General features: G+C 32.9%; 2 long non-coding RNA genes across 2 annotated transcripts; one reads left to right on the top strand and one right to left on the bottom strand.

The window, feature by feature from the left end:
* Positions 1-455: 455 nt before the first annotated feature.
* On the bottom strand, positions 456-7,502 carry LOC145801168 (uncharacterized). Its single transcript, XR_014342193.1, has 2 exons — positions 7,265-7,502; positions 456-837 (listed from the first exon to the last, which is right to left on the bottom strand). It is a non-coding gene; the product is annotated as an uncharacterized LOC145801168 (long non-coding RNA).
* On the top strand, positions 2,319-4,877 carry LOC114259478 (uncharacterized). Its single transcript, XR_003628303.2, has 3 exons — positions 2,319-3,519; positions 3,599-3,705; positions 3,821-4,877. It is a non-coding gene; the product is annotated as an uncharacterized LOC114259478 (long non-coding RNA).
* Positions 7,503-12,475: the final 4,973 nt, after the last annotated feature.

Below are 12,475 nucleotides of genomic sequence, written 5' to 3'. Positions count from 1 at the left end.
ACTACACAGTTTAGTTGGCAAAAGTCTAATTTTTTTTCGCTACCAAAGGTTTTGTCACCTATGATATAATTATTATGTTTTTGGCGACTAAATTTTTAGTCACCAAAAGTGTTTTTCGTTTTAGTTACTAAATTGTTAGTCGCCTAAATTGTTTTCAGTTCTTTTTGGTTACTAAATATTTAGTCGCCAAAAGATTTAATTCTTTTTTCGCTACTAACTTTTTAGTCACTAAAAATATTTAACTCAATTTTTGGCTACCAATTGTTTTGTTGCCAAAAACATCATTTTTGTTTTCATTTTAATATAGTTTTTCGCAACCTGTATGTATCCGCCGCAACCTGTAATAGGTATACAAACAAAACAATATGTATATATTATCACCTAACAAAACAATATGTATATATTATCACCTATTCCATAACGCATGTTTTACTTACAACCATCAAAAAAGAGTACTTTTTAATGTTAACTTATATACAAACCAACTATATATATTCCAATTACAAATAATGTCATACATAACAAATACATTATCAAAACAATATTCTCCGTACACAAAAATATTTTTACTATACTATGCATTGTAATGACCATTTGGCATGGTATAAATTACCATGATAATATGTACCATGACAAAAGGTAATCTATATATACCACGGTAACAAAATCATTAACCATGTCAAAAGTATTATCTACCCCGCCAACAAATCTATGTACAATTCATCCAAATTCCACACAAAAAGCAGAGGACGACAAAAAACTTTCTAACTGTTCAAAAATGTAAATTATCCTCCGTACAAAAAAATGAAAGATCCACATGTCAATGCCAAAAGCTATCTACAAAACAAAAATTACACCCATTAGTTCCATTGTATACAAAAATTACAGTCATCTACAAAACAAAAATTGCAAGAATGTCAATTGTAATTGAAATTATATTTAAATAAAGTTTGAATTAAGGAAGTAATGATTAAAATTTTTTAACTTCTCAAACTAGGACTCATAAAATGAAATTTCAAAAATGGGGAGTTGGAAACATAAAATGAGATGGAGAGAGTCTTATAAAATTTTAATTATCACTTTTGTGGACAAAACATCTATTTTTCTGGCATCCTAATTTCCATTATTGTAAACAAAGAATAATGTTTTGTTGTTTCCCACTTTTGAAGTCTTGTCAATTTTCAATTTTCAATTTTCCTCACAATACAATTGTCTCAATTAAATTATGTGGATTATTGCTTCTGTAAGTTGCTTTATCGGGTTTGTAATCAACTATATTTGTTAACTTTAGCTCCTATGTTGAATCACATATTATTTATTTTTTCTTTTTTTTTTCTTCTGAATTCTTAATTTCTGACATTATTGTAACATTTAATATGCTTCTAGGCTTTTGGGATTCAATGCAAAACTATATGTATAACATTTATATTGAATGGAATTACATAGAATAGAACATATAGACAGAAGTTTAGTTAAATGCATTGGTACGGTTTCTCACAATCAAACGATACACAATGCATAGATTTATTATTTGCGAGTTTGCATTCACACCTCAGAAAAGTAATCTGACCAAAACACATAGTTTAGCTACACCATTTAAATACTCATTTACTCCCTAAATTACTAAGTACTTAACACACAAAATTGGGTGCTACTTTTATCATTTTTTGTCAATTAATCCACAATTTTAGTTATTCCATTGTTAGACTTAGGAAAGTCTCAAATAGGTTACAATTCAGATGGGTTCGGTTGAGTTGAGAGTTTATTCAAATTTAGTCTAAAGTGTAAAGAAATTTCCCAAGTCAGGCATGAGCCGCAAGTCAAGTTTAGTCTAAAGTGTAAACATATATATATATATATATATTTTATTCATAAAACTACATATATAGACATGCTTATAGAATTTTATTCATAAAACTACATATATAGACATGCTTATAGAACATATATATATATATATATATATAAGCTTTAATATATAAGCTGTAATATATATATTTATAAGCTTTATGGCGTTTTTCACGCCAACTCCCAACGTATGAGTGCTAATTACGTCTCGTCTGTCCCCACAAGTCCTACTTGACATGAGGAAGCCACCCGTGCCATCCATAGAGTGGTTTAGGGGTTGAATTGAATTTTCGTCCCTCAAAGGCATTTTTCGGCTAAGTTTATGGCGTTTTTCACGGCAACTCCCAATGTACACGTGCTAATTACGTTCCGTCTGTCCCCACAGGTCCTATTTGACATGAGGAAGCTACCCATGGCATTCATACAATGGTTCGGGGGCTGCTATCAATTTCCGGCCCCGAAAGGCCTTTTTCGGCTAAGTTTTTGGCGTTTTTCACGCCAACTCCTAACTGCTATGTGGTTCAAAAGAAAGCAAAATTGCAGATCACAATATAAGAATAAGAAAAAGCATATATGGAAGATATATATATATATACATATATATAATTGTTGATTTCTTAGTTGAATTTTATCATGGAGCTTGCTGTAGAGTAGTATGCTTGCATTGATTTGAGTGTAACTTTAAATTTAGTTGGAATAATGATTTGAACATGCCTACTCAAACTTGAATGTATGGGTGTATATATGCACCACTTAGGGTTTAACTATTAAATTCATTCAATATTATTTTAAACCTTCATCGTCTTAGGTAAGCAATGGCTTCTAATAAAATAATAAATTTTTAGTAACCAAAATATTTTGAATTAGAAAGTTGTTTTGGGGGTTAAATGTACGGAAAAGATTATGCCCTGATTTGATTTTCATTGGACCATTGAGCTTCATTTAATAGATATGAAAGGATAGAGGTTAAATTACTGGTGTGAATATAACAGGGTTTGGGATTTTTTTTTTTTTTTTTTTTGGGTAGGTATGTGGATTCGTGGTTGTTGATTTGTACTTTAAATGCATTTGTTCTTTCCCATGAATTTATTCTTCTTGTTACATTTTTCGCCCTCCAACTGTTTGATGTAATGCCCGAATCAAAAATTTATTTGTCTCTGCTCATCTTCTTCTTCTACTTCTTCTGTTGTATTCTGAAGTCACATATTGGTTTGGGTTTTAATATTTAATAAATTTGCTTGTTATTCCTCTAGACCCAAGAAAGAATATCATGAAACAAGAGAGAAGAACTCAGACACATTGATTGTGTATTTATTTGCATGTATGGCTGCTAAAATGTGATTGTAAAGCAAAGTTCTGATCATTTTCTTCCACTCCTGCCTGAAGGAAAAAAAGAGAGCAGATTAATTTGAGAACAACTCATACACAGAGAGAAATATTCTTGGGATTTTACCTAGTCTCGATGCTAGATATACAAATCTGTATGTGAAGAATTTGGATCTAGATGTCACAGAAGAACTTCTCAAGAAGAAGTTCTCTGAGTTTGGTAAAATTCTCAGCTTAATTATCTCAAAGGATGAGTATGGGGCCTCTAGAGGTTTAAGATTTGTGAATTTTGACAGTGCAGATGACACCAAGAGGGCAATAGAACTATGAATGGATCACAACTTGGTAGGTTATGTTTTCTTAATGAAATTAATTTGCTGAAAAGATCAAAGTTACTTAGTTTTCAGTGGCATGTTTTATGTAGGTTCCAAGGTTATCTATGTTGGTAGAGCACAGAAGAAAGAAGAGCACGAGTAGATTTTACGTCGTCAGTTTGAAGAGAAACGAAAGGAGCAAATAACAAAATGCCTGGTATCCTTGCTGCTTATTTTTCTCATTGGGAGGGATTACATACTTTTATTTTAATTTTTCTTTTTGGGGTAAAATTTTATTGTCCACTTTTTAATTGTATGGTTCAAATGTCTAGGTCAAGAATTTTGATGATGATATCACTGATGACAAGCTGCAAGAACACTTCCACCAGTGTGGCACGATCACCTCTGCAAAACTAATGCGAGATGAAAAAAGAACCAGCAAGGGGTTTGGGTTTGTCTGCTTCTCAACACCTGAGGAGGCCAATAAAGCTGTGACAATTTTCATGGTGAGTACCATGAATATATAAGCTTACGGATGCGATCTAGATGTCTTTGAATTAAGATACATTAACATTCTTTAACTTGGCCATGCAAATTGGTTGATATGTTTTGATCTGAAAGAAACTATTATGCTAATGTTTAATTTTGTATAACGGAATAATATAAATTGCCATTTGAATAGTATATGTAACTGTGGATAATGGAATAGTGTATCATTAACACAACTAGGTTTTCGTTCCTAATTTCGAATTTGATAACAATTTAATCTTTTTATTTTGGAGAAGCAGGGTACCTTGAAAGTTAGAAGAAAATTTCTCTCTGTGTATAAATCGAAAATTCCTTGAAAGTTATGATTTAGTGTACCCTTGTTATGATTTTACAAGTGAAATGGTTGATAGTTTAGGTCATTATTGGCTTTAGTTCAATAAATTTGCTGCAATATGATGCATATTTGTGTGATCCACCAATGATGTATTCAGATTTACTAAATAATCAATACTTGAAGAAAATCTATTTGCATCTTTTTTTTCTGTTTCATTTTCTGAAAAACTCATCTAGGGGCTTTCATGACTGACTTTGTCCAAATCCCAGTATTTGAGGTTGAGAGCTCTTCAACAGCAATCCTATACACATTACTTCTATGAAGCTATTGTTGGAGCTAGGCTTCCAATCATTAACACTTTACAAGGTCAAGATATTGTGGATTGAAGGCATTTTCAAGTTGGTCATACTGGTTTTCTTAACTAATAAAAACGAAAAGTTATTGATATATGATTGATCACTGTGGCTAACCAAGTATCTAAGATGTCTTTGCTTTTCTAGGAACCCAAACAAGAACCATATCAGGTAATATATCTGTCCTTAACATAATGATTCTTTTTTTAGTTAGTCAATTGTTTTAACCATATACCTGTCCCTTTTTTTTTTCCAAGTAATATAACTGCTTTCAATTTCCGGTCCCGAAAGGCCTTTTTCGGCTAAGTTTATGGTGTTTTTCACGCCAACTCCCTACGTACACGTGCTATTTTCATCTCGTCTGTCCCCACAGGTCCTATTTGACATGAGGAAACTGTCCGTGCCATCCATACGGTGGTTCAAAAGTGACGATAGCATGTTGATTAATTAACAATTGATTAATCAATAGTTAATTAACTACTTAGCTGAAACAGAGGCACATTTGGTCATATAGTGGGCTTTCAGTTTTACTTTCGAACCTAACTGTGTTTTAGAATGGATGGGGGGCCACCCCCAATGCCTAACATAGCTTAACAATTACAAATTGCAATTACATGCAGGAGCTAAACAGATGAAACATCACGTCAATAGATACAGACCTCTCCCCTATTTCAGAAACCAACCTGAATTTTTAAACCCTAAAATCATTAATGTACTCCACTTATTAATCTATGTCATTACCCTAATAATTTATTATATGGTGTACATATATGACGCCTATCCAATCCAAACACAATTCTATTATAAACATAGAAACAAACATATAATAGCAGCAAAGAAGTTGAACTCACTAAATTCAAAATCATAGATGGAATTTGTAGTGGTGATGGGTTATTGTGCAGGTGGTGCTGAATTGAGAGAACTTACATGCAAGTCCTAATAAAAATTGGCACAACAAAATGTCACTAATCGTCTTTTGTTAGAACCAACTTTCATGAAGAATTGATAGGACTTAATGAAAATTAAGTCTAAGTGGATAAACACTTTGTCCTTTGCAAGGGTGGAGAGGCTAATTCCAATAAGTGCTAATCAAACGACTGATTTTCACCGATAAATATATATATATATATATATCAAGCTAAGAGAAGCATCAAAAGGATGCGGTAAACTAACACCTTCCTTAAACACAATGGTAAACCTCTGAATTCAACTATTGTTTTCTCAAACCAAAACTTTGAGTTATTTAAGAGTTAAACGTACTCAAAACAGGGTATAAATATTATATTTCGAATAATATTTGCAAATAGACAGTTCTATCTCAGCTTTTATTTGGTTTACAGTAATTGATTAGCATGAAATTAAGATTGTTTCATATCCATTAGTGCATGTGCGCATACCTAACGCTTGGAAATATCTAGGCACAAAATGTCATATGCAAATTATAGTTTAAATTCGTGTTAATTGCAAACCCTTATGATATTTTAAATTAGTGATGTTACAAATCAATGCAACTATAATTTTTTATTTTTTTTTTAAAAGTTAATGAAGGAAAAAAGTAAGTACATAGGGTATGCACATTTTTTTTGAATTATTTTTTAAAAATTATTTCTACTTTGCAACATTGTCATAGTTTGTTTTCTGCTTGATATATAAGCCCAGACAAAGAATAATTTATGTGGGGAAAAAAAAGGGCCAAAAAAAAAAAAAAAAATCAAGAAGGGTTGCCACCACCATAGAATCATCATCTAGACAGTTCATGGTCTCACAGTCGTGGCAAGACAGACACCCAAGAAACTAAAATATATTCAGCAAACCTAGATCTGATGAGATGGCCATTCCACGGCAATCAGAAGTAATCAAGTAAAAATTATGCAAACAATATCATCACTATCTGGTAGCAAATAAAAGAAGACGTCATGAAAGCCCACTTTTTAACAAAATCATAATACATAACTTTATAAAACTCTATTGGATAATACTATACCTTTAACACAACATAAATATTCTCACAATATATACCACAGCCAACAATTTATAGTTAATTGACAATTTTGCAATCAAAGTTCACTAATTCAGTGCCTAGGGGTAGTTTTGTTTCCAGCTGCTTGGCACATTCTCTAGCAGCATCATTTTCCTCACCTATTAGGTCATTTAAATCACACTCAAGTCAGAGGAGTCCATGGGTGCTATAATTTTGCACCCAAACCCGACCAATGAGTGTGGAGAGACAGAGCAACAAGTCGGAGTCCAACAAGATCCCAAATGTTTGATATTGCACTATATTTTTTTATTTGGATACCTAGCATTTGTAATATGAGAAACTTGTTCTTCTCAATTGACTCTGAAAAACCTAACACTCAAGATTGAAATTTCAACAATCCAAAATCTACAATCCAAAATAAAACCACTTTAACCAAACCCATTTACGAAATCAGATAAAGCCCTAAAAAATCATTTACGAAATCAACACAAAATGAAAGGAAAAAAATATATAAAACCCCTACAGAAAGCGTGAGCAATGGGAAAGGGAGAAACAAGTAGAGAGAGAGAAAGAGCGAGACTGGATTGACAGAGATGGAGAGAGACTGAGAGACAAGTACCTGTAATCAGTGGTGGTGCTGATTTGCAGTGATCGAGGTGGCGAGCACCGGTGGCTAACGAGGGTGATGATCGGCGGTGGTGAGCGACAGTGAGGTTTGGTATCAACTGCTGTCTATGTTGGTGTGTGAGACATAACAAAACCGAAATGTGTTTTTCTGTAAATGGGATACTGGGCGCGAATATTAATGACTTTCCCTCTAAATTTTTTTTAAGCTTTAGCGACTAAACGATTATTTGTCGCAAATACTCATTAACGACTAAATATTGGTTGCCAAAGGTAACATTTTTGGCTACTAATGTTTACTTTCGTCGGCAATCTTTAATATACAACGACTAAATAATTTTTTGTCGTCAAAAAATGTGTCATTTTTTTGCGACTAAATTGGTTTTTGTCAGCAAATGACATTATACGCCGACTAAATGAAGAATTAGTAGCGTAAAATGACAACAAACACCGACTAAACCTATTTTTGGTCGCCAATAAGAATTCTATGTCGACCAAAATAATATAGTAGCTAAAAAATGCGATCAACACCGACTAAATCAACTTTTGGTCGCCCAAAGCACTATTTTTGGCGACTAAAATTGTTTTGGTCGCCAATTTTAGTTGTCAAATGTGTAGTTTCTTGTAGTGCAGGAATTCAATGAAGAAGATACAAATTAATGATAATATTAAATTTTTTTTATAATAAACAACAATGAGATATTACTAAACTTAAATATTAATAGTTCATTTGAATAAATGTGAATTTCAAATTAAAGGATTTGGGGAGTAACTATTTTATAGGTGGATTGGAAATTAAAAAAGAAGAAAAGTTAATATAGAAATGATATATTTTAGTAAAGAAATTCTATAAAACATACCACAAAAAAAGTGTCCATCATATGTCGCAATTATGAACTTTGTGGTCTTTAGTTATAACACATTATAGTGTTAGATATAATTTAGTTATAACTTCTTGTAGTGATTATTTTGGTTATGACTATACATCAAGTAATAGTTAATTATGACTCATTTTGATATTAATTATGACCTATTGTAATTTTTATTTTTTTATTTTTATTTTTTTATAATTGAAGATGTGTTGCTTGATTATAATTTACAGAGTGGTCATTTTAGTTATAAATGGAAAGAAACACATGGAGAATAAACTCCACATATCATATATAACTAACAATTCAATAAATTACATATCTTTATTGAAATTAATTATATTTGCATGTCAATAATGATAGACATCACCATTATATTAAAATTTTCATAGATAATAATATAACTTATCATAGTCTTTTTATTTTCAATCAAAATAACCATTATTGTTCTCATAATTTTAAAAATGTCATTAACATTTCACTTTAAATAATATTTTTATAATTTTTTTATTTAAAATATTTTCTTTATATTTAAAAAAAAAATCCCAAAACTCAGAGGGACACGTGACCCTCCTAGGCCCTATGTGCCTCCGCCACTAGGTGGCGGTGACTGGCAGTTTTGGAAGAATGAGAAAGGTGTTTGAAAAAACTAGGAGATATGAGAAATACAGGCTTAAATATGAGATAAGAAAAGAAATGAAAAAAAGATCGTGGAATTTCTCATTATTTGGATAATTTATGAGTGAATTGGAGAAAAAAGAGAGAACAATTTTTTTTCTTTTTCTTGTTTGGGATAGAAAAGAAATAATGTTTTATAATGTAGGCAAGTGCTCAAAATCAAAAATCACTTTTCAAAAAAAGGTAATGGCAAAATTGATTATTGGTTATTTTTGACACTTTGAAAGACAGAAATATAGTTCAAGCGTACCAGTAATGATCTGAAAACTCTTTATAAATAATAAATGTCAGTTTTATCAAGCGATTGTGTAAAGGCTCTCTTAGCTTCAATGTAGAGGAATTTATTGTGTTGTGTTGAAAGATATAACAAAGCTTTAACTCAAATTTGTAACAGAATAGGAGGGAGAGACCGGGCAGAAATTATAATTGATTAATTAAATAAACAATTACAAAATATTACCTTTAGTAAGAACAACTTTGAAACTTTTAAATCAACCAGATTTTGTAATTATAAGGCTAATCTACTCCTATGGAACGTAAGTGCAGTGCATAAAAGTATAGTGCAGAAATTTTAAAATAAATAGAATTTACAAAGGCGTAGAGTCTAGATTTGGTTAGAGCCTCTTTAGTCTTTGCTTCTATCTATTTTATAGCCTTCTCTTGGCGCTTTCGAAGCGGTTAGGCTACTATCCTTCACTATGATCTCCTTCTTTCTCGCTACTTCTTAAGGCCATGGGCCTTTGTTTGTGCGTGTGTAACTGCTAGCAACTACTCTTTATTAATTCCTTCTTCACGTGCTTTTCACATGTTGCTCATCTTATTTGCTGGTTGAAGACTTGTATTCAAAGCTCATGTGGGTATCTTCAAAAGTGGGACTCTTTGGTATCTGAATACCCTTGCCACATGTTGCCTTCGTACTAGATGGTTTAAATGTGGTGCCAACAATACCCCCTGTACTAGTGTAAGCATAATGGTTACACTAGCGAACATAACTTTTGGTGGTCGCTCTTCTCTCACGATCGTCAGTCCTTAAATGTAGCCTTCACTACCAATGATCCTTTTCTCTACAATCTCTTGGCTTGCACTCTTAGGTTCAGTATTTAATGAGGTTTGAACTGAAAAAAAACAGCCATCAACTTCAAAGACTTCAAAGAAATGACTACCTTGGGTATAGAAAACTTGATGCTGAGGTTATGGAGGTTGATCCAAAATATAACTGATTATTTTGTGTCTGTAAAATTAGACTTTCATCTCAAGGCTATTCACGTGACTTTCCCTTCTTCTATTCTACAGCCAGAGCACCTTGATGTGTCTAAATCACTTCACTCAGGCTAGGAAGTACTTTCATTTTCTCCTTTGATTGACACTGCCCCTGGCTAGGGTCTTTTCCCCTTTCCACTTGATAGGATACGTGGGAACCATTTGTAGTGCTTACTATTCGTTTTAAGATCCATCATCATTTCTTAGAGAGAGTGGACCCTAGCACCATCTAATTGTCGAAGCAAGGTTATGTACCCTTACTAGCCACGATTTAAGAATTTCAAGCTTGAAAACGATTTTCTTTATTCTTGGCATATGCCCTCTGCCCCTCTTCGACTTAACAAAAAGGTATTTTCTAATGGGTCCTCAATGGGTTTCATTCCTACTCTTGATGAGGCCTTATTGGGGCTAGACCCTACCATGCTGGCCAAACAAGCTGAATTATTCCCCTCTAATTGGCTTGAATACGTCACTGAGGAACGATATTGTATTGGGTTTTGAATTAAACCATCATTACCATTCCTCCCTTACCAACTCTAATGGATTTTTGAGCTTCGAATGGCCATTGAAGATTACATCCTAAACACCTCCCAACCATCATACCCTGCCTATGGTCATGCTAGGTCTAAGGCTAAAGGGTTCTTAGCGGCCTTTATTTATCTCCCTTTTGATATCCTCCATGATGAGATCCCCTACAATAACTTTCTTTGGGCTTGTGAGGTGCTCGTTCAAAGCCATTCTCTTAATTCTGATGCATTGATTGAAGCTAAGATTTTCCTTCACTATTTCCCATCCCTTTTAAACTAGCATGCCTTATCTGAAACAGAATGCTAAACCTTGAAGGATGCAGATAGCTCTTATTTGGGTGCCAAGTATGAGGCCCTTGGGATTTTATTTGACTTGGAAAATCTTAATTAATTTTCTGAACTTGATGACCATTGCTCTCCCCAAGAATTTTAAGAATATGCAAGTTTCAAAAAGCTCAAGCTAGAGTCTTCGGAGAACCAAGCAAAAGAGTCTCTGTTGAAACTAAAGTATTTTCAATCCCAACAAGTTGCGCCAAACGAAATTAAAGAGAGGTTAAAGAAAAAAAGATGAACTCATAAAGAATTCTTAGGTCAAATTTCATGATCTTGTAATTTTTTTTTCCTTACTTTTATAAGGTTGAAAACATCTTTTTGTAATCCTTCAAATCATTTAATGAAATCAAAGCTCTCTTCAATTACATGAACTCTATATGCACAAGTTTGTTTTTAGTCCAATATTTGCATTACTCTACCATTTGAAGGTTAGGAATCATCTTACCAATTAGAACAATTAATGTTTTTCACGGTTTTGAAACAATTTGCAGCTTCAAAATTATCTTCTAAAGGCCAAAAAAACATATTCTTGATACCCCACAAGGTTCCAGGCTTAAAAACACACTTTCACTTGGAAGCTTATATTTAAGTGCTTGGCCTAGTTTAAACTTTATATTATTTTTATGCGGGTATTTCGTGAAATAACCTGACCCATTTAAAGAGAAAAACATTTAAATAGCCAACTGTTGTATTAGTTTCACTTACGCTTCCTCTTCAAGATTTACTCTGCCTTTTCTACTTATGCTTTCAAACCCTAACTTTCATATTAAATAATAGCGTCTGGTTCTCAAACTAACCTATCCATGGAACTCCGACATTTAACCTTTGAATTTACTTCAGAAGCTAATCTTGTTACAAGCCCTATTGAGACTCTCATCTTCATTTCCCACGACATTTATGGGATATTTGGTTTGGGTCCAACATTTAAAGGTACTCCTCTAGTTAAGATAGCGCACTTGTATCCTCGCATTGAAGATCTTATTCTTCAATACCAAAGTCAGTTACATTGAGATTCTTGGTCCGATGATAGACCATTTCGAATGTGGCCAATGGTTAACGGTGAATGGATTGATTGGTATGAAAGAGTTCGGAAAGAAATCTTATCTTAGACATGTATTCTTTCATTTCTCCGCATATTTAAATACTCCATCCCCCAGCATCCCTATTTGATTTATGTTGCCATTTTCTTTTGGAATGTTGCATTTAATTTCTTTCAATTTAGATGCGGTATGATGGCCTCTACCATTCTTGACCTATGTCATTTTCTTGCCGTACTTCCTACTGGGGAATTTTTTGGACTATCAAGGAAAAATCATTCCTGACCTCCAAAATCCTACTGGTAACCTATCTTAGAACTATGCTAGAATTATTGGACATGGGAATACATTATGATTGACTATAATTTGAGAAAATCTGTATGACCGTGACTTGAACTGAATCGTTATATATATTGACTTACAACATTGAATGATTAGACCCATGAACTCAAATTATATACGTGAACCTTCGTGTATGGAACTTCTGAAATTGAGAACTTAT

This window comes from Camellia sinensis, chromosome 10, assembly GCF_055761805.1.
Source record: "Camellia sinensis isolate YWXY chromosome 10, ASM5576180v1, whole genome shotgun sequence".
Taxonomy (NCBI): domain Eukaryota; kingdom Viridiplantae; phylum Streptophyta; class Magnoliopsida; order Ericales; family Theaceae; genus Camellia; species Camellia sinensis.
The sequence above is the reverse complement of the archived record's forward strand: the minus strand, read 5'-3'. Positions and strand labels throughout refer to the sequence as shown.